Genomic DNA, 12,232 nt, shown 5'->3' with positions numbered 1-12,232 from the left:
GATCGGTTGAGATGAATATAAGTTCGCTATCAATGAAAGCACCAATTGTTGGAACCCGCAGATGGGGGAGATGCACAAAGTCGAGTAACCTGTAAAACAACAAACAATTGTGAGCGAGCATAAGACCAGTGGGATGAGGGAGGGGTGTGTGTCAACCAAAGGCTCTCCGGTCAAGTTTGTAAGGAAGTATAGGACTCAAGCAATGGACAAGAGAATTAGAGAGCGATGACTGTGTTACTAGAGACGAACCTTGGAATGGTGTATTTATACCAGTCGAGAAAGAAACATTTTCAGGATAAAATCCTGTATTAAGTCAGGAGAATCCTAGAAGATATTTAGGAGTAGATATTGCATACTTTTAGGAGTGTGATTTCTTACGACGCATGACAATTTCTAGATTGTAGGAACTCCAAGATATATAGGAATCATGGCTGATTTCGTGCAAATCAGGTTCCCATATCATGCAGAACAAGCATGGTCATTCTTAGGAAAATCGTTCACACTTCGCCCACTCCCCGGAATAGGAGATGGTTGCACCACTGCTTGCTCCATCAAACAAGCTCCTCTTGAAGCTGTTGAGTCTATGACCAGACTTTTAAGATAATTGTATTCCGATCTGACTTACTACAGCCCTCGAAAATTATGGTCCCACAAGGGATGTATGAAATGTAAAAATGAGTGTATAGATAACACCACCATTTCTCAAATTATTAATAGGGAAACACCTTGTTGAAAAATTGTTGAATGGATGTTACTCTCCAATAATAGAAAGTGGTAACCATATCCAGTGCGAAGGCTAAATGCAAGGAAATGACTAAGGTAGTACGTTAGTTACTATAGATCCAAAATATAATGTGCGACTTAAGTTTCAAACTGACAAGTAAAATGAAGTTATGTTGTGATAACAAGGTAGAGTTGCCATTTTTCTATATAAAAAAAAAAAAATGTGCGGAAATCATCTATTTTATAATTTGCCAATATTTATTGTTTCTTTACGCTTGCTTTCATTGTTTGTTGAAAAGTAAATTAAAAATTCTTAATTACTTGTTTTGTTCAAAAATATTTTCTTTAGAATAATACAATTCCTACTCTCCATGCCAATTATTCTACTCTAAAAGAAGATAAATTAGGTTATGGAACACCATAAGTCAACCACTAGCTAGGTGGCGAAGTTATATTTCATTTATAATTGAAAAATGAGATTAGTCACTTAATACAACAGTATAGTAGTATTCTTTTTTACTTGTAAGTGAGATATTTGAGGTTCGGTTCTCGCTAAGGACAAATTTGAACCACATTATTACTAGTTCATTGTGAGATTTAGCTCACTTCTCTATTTTTTTAGTATAGATAATATCATTTATTTAAAAAAAAAAATTGAAAAAGGAGATTAACATATTCTTAATTACGTTCTTTTGTTCAAGATATTTTGTTAATCACAATTCCTACTCTGCATGACAATTATGACAAAACAAGCATATAAATAAAAAAACTGAGCAAGAGGAAGACAAATAAACATAAGCACGTGAAGCCTACCAACTTGTACGTTAACCTTACTTGTCTTTAAGAAAAAATATACAACCGAGTGTGTTAATCATACTTATCTCACCAATCATTCATGTTTTAGTCACATACTTCCAAAATAACATCATGGGTTTGGTTCGTGATTCGTAATTTAATAAACACAATCCATTAATCAAACATGTGCTCGTTCACGTTGAATAACCACACCCCGGGCCACCGGAGACTATCATGTGTTTCATCGTCACACGTCCATTCACATATCTATAGCTTTTTGTCGTAAGCATAAATATTTTGAAATAAAATAATAAAGTGTTTGATAAACTAATTATAAAAGTACTTTTAACAAAAAGCAGTGCTATAATGTTTGATAATTTTTTAGATAAACGAGTTGAGACTTTGTAAAATGATAAAAATGAAGAAAAAAAAAATGTAATACTGAATGTACTATTAATTTAATTCTTTAGAAAATAAAGATCAATTATTAAATATACTTTTTTAAAAATCTTAACTTAAACCTACCACGAATACAAATTAGTATGACAAATTACTTCAAAATACTAAAAAAATTCAAACTAATAGCTAGGATTCATTAGCACAACAGACCCTTCTCCTTCTCCAGCTGCGCAATTCATTTGTTTTGCCTTCCTCAGGATCATGGCATTTTCACCGTGTTCATTATCTTAATTGATCTGAGTGAAATCACGATGCAAGGTCAAAAGAACACCTCAGGAATTCATTCATGGCGTTTAGTGTCTGGATTGTGATGGCGCTTCTTTGGATGTTATCCCGAAGTGGCCTACATCCCCTCATTTGCCTGCGAAATGAAAAGTTAACATTTTCAAGTGTCAAGAGACAAACTTAAGGTTGGCAAAGAGTTATAATATATTAGACTCGGTTATCATATGATAAATAACAGCCCCTTTTTTTTAGCCAAGATTCCAATAAACTTGGCTAAGACAATGAGACATTTATATTAAAAGAGGATTTAGACTAAGTCACACAATGAACTAGATATAACAAATTGATATTAAACTCATTATCGACGAAAAGTCGAACTTCAGATATTTTATTTACAAATAGAGAGGGAATGCCATGAGAAAATACTCTTTTTCCTTTAGCTTCGCTAGGGGGTTTCTTTATAGAGGCCCCTCTTACATTACTTGTATTTTTCCTGTGATTTAATGAAAGGTGTTGTAGGCATAATTTACTGAACAATTATGGAGGTCATAGAGAGAGGGGTGCGACAATAGAAGAGAGAAAGAGAGAAAGAGAGAAATGTGTAATTGTGAGGTGTGTTCTATTCGACCTCATTGTGCCTTTATTTATAGTAGTAGGGAAGGTTAATTCCTTACCCTTTTAGGATTACAACTCTAATAGGATATTGTTGTCTCTAAAAGTTACAAAACCTACGTGGCGCGCAGGCCGAGTAACTAATAAGCTAACTACGTCCTTCGGTCGAATGCGGGGCGTGCCAACTCGTCGGCCGAGCCTGGCCGAGGAGTAAAATATGTTGATGTAGCTTTGAGCGCGTTGCTGACTTCTTTAACTTGCGATTGCGACCGAGGAAGGAACACTCTCGGTCTCTGGGTTCTACAGCCTGAAGACAAGGCTGCCAATTCTGCGGAGTTCACAAATCGTCCGAGCCCGATTCGGTCACTGTGATTATGTTCGTGAGAGTATAAGCACGTCGAATCGAAACCAAGGTGTATGGACACAGGTACTCGAACGTGATAGATGTCTTGATGGTAAACGTAGTTCGGCTGTCGGAATGCCGAACCCTGAAACTCACTTGTGAGTATCCGATCATAAAACCACTCGGCGACCAGTACGCCGAGCAATGTAATTCGTAACACCTAACTATGCCGAGAAAGCTTAGCAAGGTGACCCCTGCCAACAAAGGTTCGAAAACCTTTCTCGACCGAGACTTGGATAGATAATCAGTCGACCTCGACGCAGTGCTGTTTATCCAAACTGAAGATGCTTCTTGGTCGTCTGATTCTGCGGCAGCAGTGCTGTTTATCCAAACTGAAGGTGCTCGCCGGGCGCTTCCACAGTGCTGTTTATCCAAACTGAAGGTGTGTCGGCAGGAAAAGAAAAGGAAAAAATCTCAAGATGTTGAGAGGTTTTGCGCAGGGCAATTGTATGCTGATTCTAAGGTCCCTCTTCTTGTTGCATGATTTCTTGTATTTATAGTGCCCCATTCCCTGAAACCGACTCCGATTTGGATTGGGAGTCATTTTCCCAATTCGCCTCTTCCTTGAACAAACCTACTCCTACTGGGATTCTGAATTTTCCTTCTTTTCGGGACTTCATTCCTTGCTGGTCGAGAATCCTAATTGCACCAGGATTTCCTCGACATTTCTATTTATCTGGATTACTTCTGATGGGATTTGGCCGACCCTGCCAGCTGGCCCGGGCCTTATTATTCGGCCCATAGTATTTATCATCTCCTTGGGCCGAGCACATCCTGCTGCTCGGCCCAGCAACAATATTTCGGGCCCAAACAGATATTAACTACTAAGGGCAATATTCAAAGATATCTCTAGATACACTAGGATTTACACAATCACATTCCTAATCTAATAGGACTACAACACTACCCCTTGAGTGTGTAAATACTCAAGTGAATGGCGCATCAGGTCTTCAGTGATGAAGCAAGTACAATTAATGAAGTCGTCGACACAATGAGCAAATGCGAGTCTCAAATCAACGAAAGAATGCATAAAAGGTAAAACTCACAAAACATTGCTATGGTGAAACCCAAGATGGGAGAAAACCCATAGGCTAAGGAGAAAAGTGAGAAGTTGCATTAAGTCAAAGCTATACGTTTTTTGAACGCAAGTAGAATAGCTCACAAGGGTATGACTAGCCCAGGATGGGTGCCTTGTTAAAATCTAGTTAGGTAGAAAAAACCCAGTGGGAAAAATGCTCCTAATCGTAGGGAAAAAGAGTACATTAAGATCAAGTGAGTATACTTCTGGATATTCCCCTTGAGTTTGGCAGAACTTCCAAAGGAGATCTACAAGCATTGCATACGAATAGTTAGGCATACCAATTCCTCGGACAAGCTTCTGGAAGGTTAACTTTAGTCGGCAAGGTTGTCTAGGATCGGCTTGCATGACTTCAATCTCCTGATTCTTTGTTGATGTAGATGTAGACGCAATATGTCTTGGTGTTTGACTTCATTGATATATCATGGCTTGGTCGGGTTGATACATGCAGCATAATCTTCATGGATCGTCGTTGGGACTCAACGATGGATGAAAACAACAATACTTCGAATATGCTTAACAAGAACTCTTAACCATGTCTCACTTACAGCGTAGTGAAGTGGGGTGAGTCTTGGAACGATTTGAAGATTTCGCAACTAAGGTCATATCGTGGACCTCTAAGATATTGCGATATCCCTAACGGTAAAGACATAACCTATGAACACGGAAATTTCTTGAAACAAGAACACGTGTACAAAATAATATATTATGATTTTTTGATTTTTTTTCCTTTGGGTTATGATCTCTTCTACAAATTTAGCCTCTGATTCGATCTTCGTGAGGTGTAGATGTGCTATTGACCCAAGGGCCGTTGAGGCTTGATCTTAGGATGAACAGTTGTGTAGATTTGTTGATGTTGTTGTTGATGATCTAAGGGTGGTGGACACTTGATCTTGGATGAACAATTGTTTCTTCAAAGGCCGTCGGGGCTTGATCTTAAATGAACGGTTGGTTTTCTTCAAGGGCTTTTGGGCTTGATCTTGAAGAATAGATGTGTGGATTTGTTGATGTTGTTGATCCAAAGGGCCGTTGGGGCTTGATCTTAGAATGAACGATAAACACTTTCTTCAAGGGCCGTCGAGGCTTGATCTTGAAGGAGGATTTTACGAAGAACGAAGAGAGCTTTCTTGATCTTTTGGAATTCTTGGGAATTTAGATGCTTGAGAGCTTTGGAGTTTCAAAGCTTCAAGGATTTGGGGAATTCTCTTCCAATTTGGGAGTAGAGAAATGTATTGGTGAATTGGTTGATGATTGATACCTTGATGGAGAAGCCTATTTATAGGCCTTGAGAATGAATCACCACCACAAAATTTTCCCACCCAAGCATAATTTTCCCACTTAATGCAATATTAAAATTGAAGTGGTCTAACATATGGCCTAATTTCCCACTTAATGCAATATTGAAATTGAAGTGGTCTAATTTATGACCTAATTTCCCACTTAATACCATTTTAAACTTGAAATGGTCCAACTTATGGCCTAATATTCCCACTTGATACAATTTTAAACTTGAAGTGTGCTTGCTTTGTTATTGCCCAAATGAGAAAAACTTGCTTTGATCCATAATGGATTGAAGTGTACATGCCTTGTCATTGCCCAAAATGAGAAGAAAAACTTGTTTTGATCCATAATGGATTGAAATGTGCTTGCCTTGTCATTGCCCAAAATGAGAAAAACTTGCTTTGATCCATAATGGATTGAAATGTGCTTGCCTTGTTATTGCCCAAAATGAGAAGAAAAACTTGTTTAATCCTCCAAGGGTATTTCTTTCTATTTTGTTGAGTCACACGCCATGTGTACAATTTGTACGACACGTGGCGTAAGCCATGTATGCCCTAACATGTCAAAACTTTAATGTGTTGGTGAACATTTGTTTCACCGAAATTTCGATTTCTACAAATGCCCGCACTTTAAGGCGTGTCGTATACATGTGCTTGTCACGTGTAGAAGATGTGTTTTGAAGTTTCTCAATGTAGATGTCGATCCAAGGGCTGTCAAGGCTTGTTCTTGAAATGGACTGGAAATTTCTTCAAGGGCCACTGATGCTTGATCTTGAATTGGGCTAGAGTTTTCTTCAAGTGCCGTTGAGGCTTGTTCTTGAATTTGGTTTGAAATTTCTTCAAAGGCCGTCGAGGCTTGATCTTGATTGATATTGGACCACAGGGATCTTCACGTGGTAGATCTTTTCCCTTGTTGACTTTCCACAACTTTGATCTTAAACAGGGTTGAAGGGTTTCTTCTGCTAGAGTTGCACCAAATGTCTGAATTTATTCCTTTTATCTGGAGCTGAACTTGATTCAAGGGTGGTGAACACTTGATCTTGAATCGGACTTGTGATTTCTTCAAGGGCCGTTGAGGCTTGTTCTTGAATTTTGTTTGAAATTTCTTCAAGGGCTGTCGAGGCTTGATCTTGAAAGAAATTGGACCACAAGGAGCTTCACATGGTAGATCTTTGCGCTTGTTGACTTTCCACAGCTTTGATCTTGAACGGGGTTGGGGGATTTCTTCTGCTAGAGTTGCACCAAATGTTTGAATTTACTCCTTTTATCTGGAGTTGAACTTGATTTAAGGGTGGTGGACACTTGATCTTGAATCCGACTTGTGATTTCTTCAAGGGCCGTCAAGGCTTGTTCTTGAATGGAATTGGACCACGAGCGGTGTCACATGGCAGCATCTTAGTGAGCCGACTTAAAACAAGTCCGTCAAGTCTACAGTACTTTTCAACCCTGATATGAGATACTTTTTCTTTTTGAAGAAGTAGCGGATGAATCGACACATGTTTTGTTGTGTTTGTCTCCACATGCTTCAATGTATCATTTTCGCTTGCCTTATTTGTTCTCCAGGCAGATGTGGTATCTTCTGCTACCTTGTCTATTTCCCCAGCAAAGCGATGCTAGGTAAGCAATCAGGGAAGGGTTCCAGGCAGTCGGTTCCTGACTAGAAGTGTTCCGACTGATTACTCTCTTTCTCCTTGTCCTGTAGGTAAGAACAAGGACAAAGAAAAAGACAGGGGAAAAGCATGATATGAGATACTCTTGCTTTTGAAGAAGTGGTGGCGATTTGACAGCGTTACACGACAAGACTTTACTCTTCGACGATGGTGCCAGTGAAAGGTTGTTGAAGCTTTTGAAGTTTTTTTATTAGAGCAACGTTGCCGAGCTTGGATTTGACTTAGACTCCTCTATCTGGATTATGCCATTCTACAAGGAAGGGCGTCGTGCTTTAGTGATCTATTTCAGCTCATCATTGATCCTTCTGCTTCAATCTCTTGCAGTATTTGTCCCTGGTGCAGGAGTGGAATGCAACCTTTGCATTTAAATTGTCTTTCAAAACATTACTTCTCAGCGACGATGAGTACTCGAGAGTAATGCAAGGTATGCAACTAGGCAAAGGTTCCATGCAATCAGTTCCAGATCGGAAGTTTGATTTCAGGTTCCTACTGATTGCTCTTTTTCTCCTTGTCCTGCAGGTAAGGGCAAGGGCAAAGGAAAATACAGGGAAAAAGCATGATATTAGATACTCTTGCTTTCAACCCTGATAATATGTGATACTCTTGCTTTGGCGTGATTTGTTTGCAAAGGTATTCTCGAAGAGGAAGAAAACTGAGTATTTTGAGAGGCTTTATTGGGAGTGTACTCTCGGAGGTAAAGAAGAGTTAGGCATTTTTGCAGGTCTACCTTGCCGTGAAGGACAAAGGTCGACATATATATGGATTTCCTAATAAGTAGTGGTGCTGTTCCTTTACTCTTGTCAACGACAGTGGGGTAATTAGAACAGTAAGATTCACGCGTTTTCAACTTTGCCAGAAATCTTTGACAAAGTTACCTGTAATGTCCGCAAAGTTGAGGTTACATGTGAAAGGTGCTGACAAGTTTTGATCCAGCAAATCCGGTTTTTGAAATTCAAAGAGTGATGACTCTTCGATCCTTGAACAAGCAACCCAGCTTTTGAGGTTCGGAGAGTGATACCTCTTTGATTTCTGAACAAAAGCCTCTTCGATTTCTGAGTAAACACCTCTTTGATTTATGAATAAACAGCCCTGTTGCCTCTTCTTTTTTATAGAGGCAACAATTGTGTTTCAAAAGCACGCTTGAGAGTTACTGCATGTAGAGGCTACCCTATTTGTATTTATGAGATTTTGATTTACCTGACCTCTTTTTCCTTCCTTATTTCTATAAATGGCTTGCCTGTCTGATCGGTATCTTGATTTGAATGCTGGGGAAGATGCCAACATGCCTTCTCAAGACAACATATGGCACCCATCCTTCGTATCCCGTAACGGTCCTCTTACAGTTGGGGACTCTATGATGAAGAATGACATAACTGCTACGGTGGTTGCTAGAAATCTTCTCACCCCCAAGGATAACAGGATCCTTTCTAAGCGGTCTGATGAGCTGGCTATTCAAGACTATTTGGCTTTCAGTGTTTTGTGTGCGAGCTCTGTATCGAACATGGGCCAACGCCTTCTTGCTCGTACTCGTCAAGTTGAGTCACTAATGGTTGAGATGGCAAGTCTTAAGCAAAAGATTAGAGGGCTTAAGCATTAAAATAAAGAGTTGCACATGCTTGCTAATAGTTGCTCAACGAGCATGAAGAGAAAGCTTGACCAGCTACAGGAATTTGAAAGTCAGATTCAAAGTGACCATCAGATGTTCGTGGCTTTACTCCAGAGGCGCCTATTGCTCTGAAGTTTTACTGAGTGTTGAGGCTCCAAACAATCAACCTCCGACACCACTTCTTCTTAGCGTTCCGCCGAGTGATGAGGCGACACCTGATCAACCTTTGTGGAGACGCCCTCTTATTTGCTCTTTTTTTTTAATTATTTTTTTATTTTTTTTGGTACAAAATAATATTTGTTGCCTTTATAATAAAAATTGACTTTAATAAAATCTTTTTTTTTTTTTTTTTTTTTTTTTGACGTGACTGAACTCAAAGTTGAATGTTCGAGCTGCCTACTACTCTTCCAAAGAAGAGATCAAGTCGTAACATAGTTCAAATGCATATAATTTTTTTTTTTTGTGCCGTACGCAATTTATGCTCTTGCGGGCTAGGAGCATGGAGCGTTTGCTTTTAGGGGTAGTAGCGTTTCAAGAATCTGCCCTTGATGGGGCTGATCCTTAAGCTGTCTTCTGCCATGATTAGGTAGATGCTGTTGGTGTAGACTTCTTGTATTACGTAAAGTCCATCCCACTTTGATGTGAACGTACTTTTTGTTTTGTGAGTTGTGATGATAGGCCTACGCAATGCAAGGACGAGATCTCCCATTTGAAAATAACGAGGGCCAACTTTCTTCTTGAAAGCCTTAGAGAGTCATGCCTGATAACACTCCAAGTGTTGTTGAGCTTCGAGCCTTCTTTCATCCAGACCTTCCAGCTTTTGAAAGCGCAACTTTGCATTCTCTTCATCAGTCAAGCCTTTTTGTATAGCCATCCTTAGTGAGGGCATATGACTTTCGAGTGGTAGAACAACTTCAACGCCATATACGAGAGAATAAGGTGTAGCTTAGGTAGGAGTCCTATGTGTCGTCCTATATGCCCAAAGTGCTTCATTTATTCTTTCATGCCAGTCTGTCTTTGTTCGACCGATCACCTTCTTTAGGAGGTTGCACAACATTTTGTTGAATGCTTCTGCGAGACCGTTGGATGGAGCATGATACATAGAAGACTTATGCTGCTTGAACTTGTATTTCTCGCAGAGCTCATCCACGAGTCAGTGATAATGTAGCGAGGTACACCATATCGGTGGATGGTATGCTCTTTGATGAAACGGACGACAATTTCCTTGACTTCCTTTAGGGGTATGGCTTCAGCCCACTTGGAGAAGTAATCTTTTGCAGCTAGGATGTAAGCTTCTCCTCCAGATGATTTTGGCGTAATTGGTCCTACAATGTCCAATCCCTATGTGTCGAATAGCCATGAAGCAGTTGTAGGGTGTAATTGTTCAGGCAGTTGATGTATGAAGTTGGTGTGGAATTGGTAGGCTTGGCACCTTTTGTCATGTTCCAGGCAATCCTTCACCATGCTTGGCCAGTAATAACCTATTCTTTTGAGTTGGAAATTGATGCGAGAATTACTTGACACTCAAATTAAACCCTCGTTTGACAATTGTAGTAGAATGGATAAGTGAGGGATCGTTCTAGACCGGGGATTAGGAGGGCTTGCTAAAACCTTCTAAATTGACTTAAAAACATAAAAACTAAATTAAAATACTCTTAACAAGACTACTATGACTCAGAAAGGCTTTGAAAAACTCAAATTGTCTAAAACAATCAAATTGACTCAAAAAGAAGCTAGAACTTGATTTAGACGAATTTGCAATTGTTTATGACTCCACAAGCTTAAAGATACAAAAATAAAACAAATACGAATGATTAAGACTTAACAAAATAGGGGGGGGGAATTGTGGTTGGACGATATTAAATTAAAAAGACAGAATATAATTAAAGGCAAAATGTAAATATGAATGTGATAAAAAATATGGATGATGGAATAGCCAAGGGGTTCTTCTCCACACATGTTACACTTGCAAACAAAATTGATTCTCAGTTGGTCTTTCGATAAGTTGTGAAACTCAATGCTCCAAGTTAATTAGATCCGCTTAGATTAACTTTCAGATTTCCCTAAATTCGTTGGATTGAATGGAATACGCATTACAACCAAATTATTCTTAATCAAAGTCCCTAACTATGGAATACGCATGATAGAGACATTTAACCAAGATCATTAAGTTCAACGGAAATCATAAACATCGACGAGGCATTCGTTACTATGGAATACGCATGAAACTTATGCCAAGAATTCGTTTAACGCGATTGTTTATAAGCAACCTCTACTACTTGTGAATATAAGTTCATAACGATTAGGTGAAATTCACTTATATTCTAGCGTCATATTTATGCATGAAAATTAAGCTTGCAATCTCAATGAACATACATAAATAAGTTATCAATCAAACAGTTAAACGAATTGAATCCACAACTTATGAAATTCCAACCAAACGTAATCAATTCAAAATGCAAATATAAACATAGTTTCGAATCACCCCCTAGCTAAAGGGGGTTTAGTTCCTCATAACTTTGAAATTAAAGAAACACCTAAACATTCCAACAACTCAAACGTGAATTGTATGAACGTTTAGGCACTCTTCTCTTCCCTTCTCATACGTACAAAACAAAGAGAATTAAATTTAAACTTTGAAATCAAAGAAACACCTAAACATTCCAACAACTCAAACTTGAATTGTATGAACGTTTAAGCACTCTTTTCTTCCTCGTTGTTGTAGCACAAGGTCTAAGGTGAGCTTTGGGGATTATGTGAAGTGTTTTGGAGGGATGGGAAGTGGTTGGATAGTGGCTGCAATGAAGGAGAAAAACTGCACAGAAAATGGAAGGGGAATTGCGGCAATGGATGTGTATTTGTGTTGTGTGAAGTGTTGTGAATGGAAATATGAGATATGAATTGAATGGCGAGTGAATGAATGAATGCTAGGGTATTTATAGGGGTGGTGGAGGGAACATATGGCTGTTTGTTTAAGCATTTGTGTGGAGGAATGATGGAAAAACAGCTAGGACACATGTGAAAACTGGAATTGCACAAGGGGAGCAAAGGGAACCCACGGCATAGATGGATTTGCATGTGTTTGGGAAGCTTTCTTGCTCATTTTCTGGATGCAATGATGAAGAGTTTAATAATTAATGCATGTAGGTGATTGAAATGATGAAGAATGAGTGGTGGATGTGTGAATGATTGAATGTGCATGTGGGTGAATGTGAAGGGAATGCATGTGAGGATGCTGGAAATGCAATGGGACTCACGGCACAAAGGTTCTTTGGTGATGAATGTGGTTGATTTAATGGAGGAACAAGTGCATGTGTTGAATTAGTGGTGCATGTGATTAAAGATGGAGAAGGTGGTGTAATGATGAAGTGGAATGGCTGA

The sequence above is a fragment of the Pyrus communis genome, chromosome 1, assembly GCF_963583255.1.
Source record: "Pyrus communis chromosome 1, drPyrComm1.1, whole genome shotgun sequence".
NCBI classification, from domain to species: Eukaryota; Viridiplantae; Streptophyta; class Magnoliopsida; order Rosales; family Rosaceae; genus Pyrus; species Pyrus communis.
The sequence above is the reverse complement of the archived record's forward strand: the minus strand, read 5'-3'. Positions refer to the sequence as shown.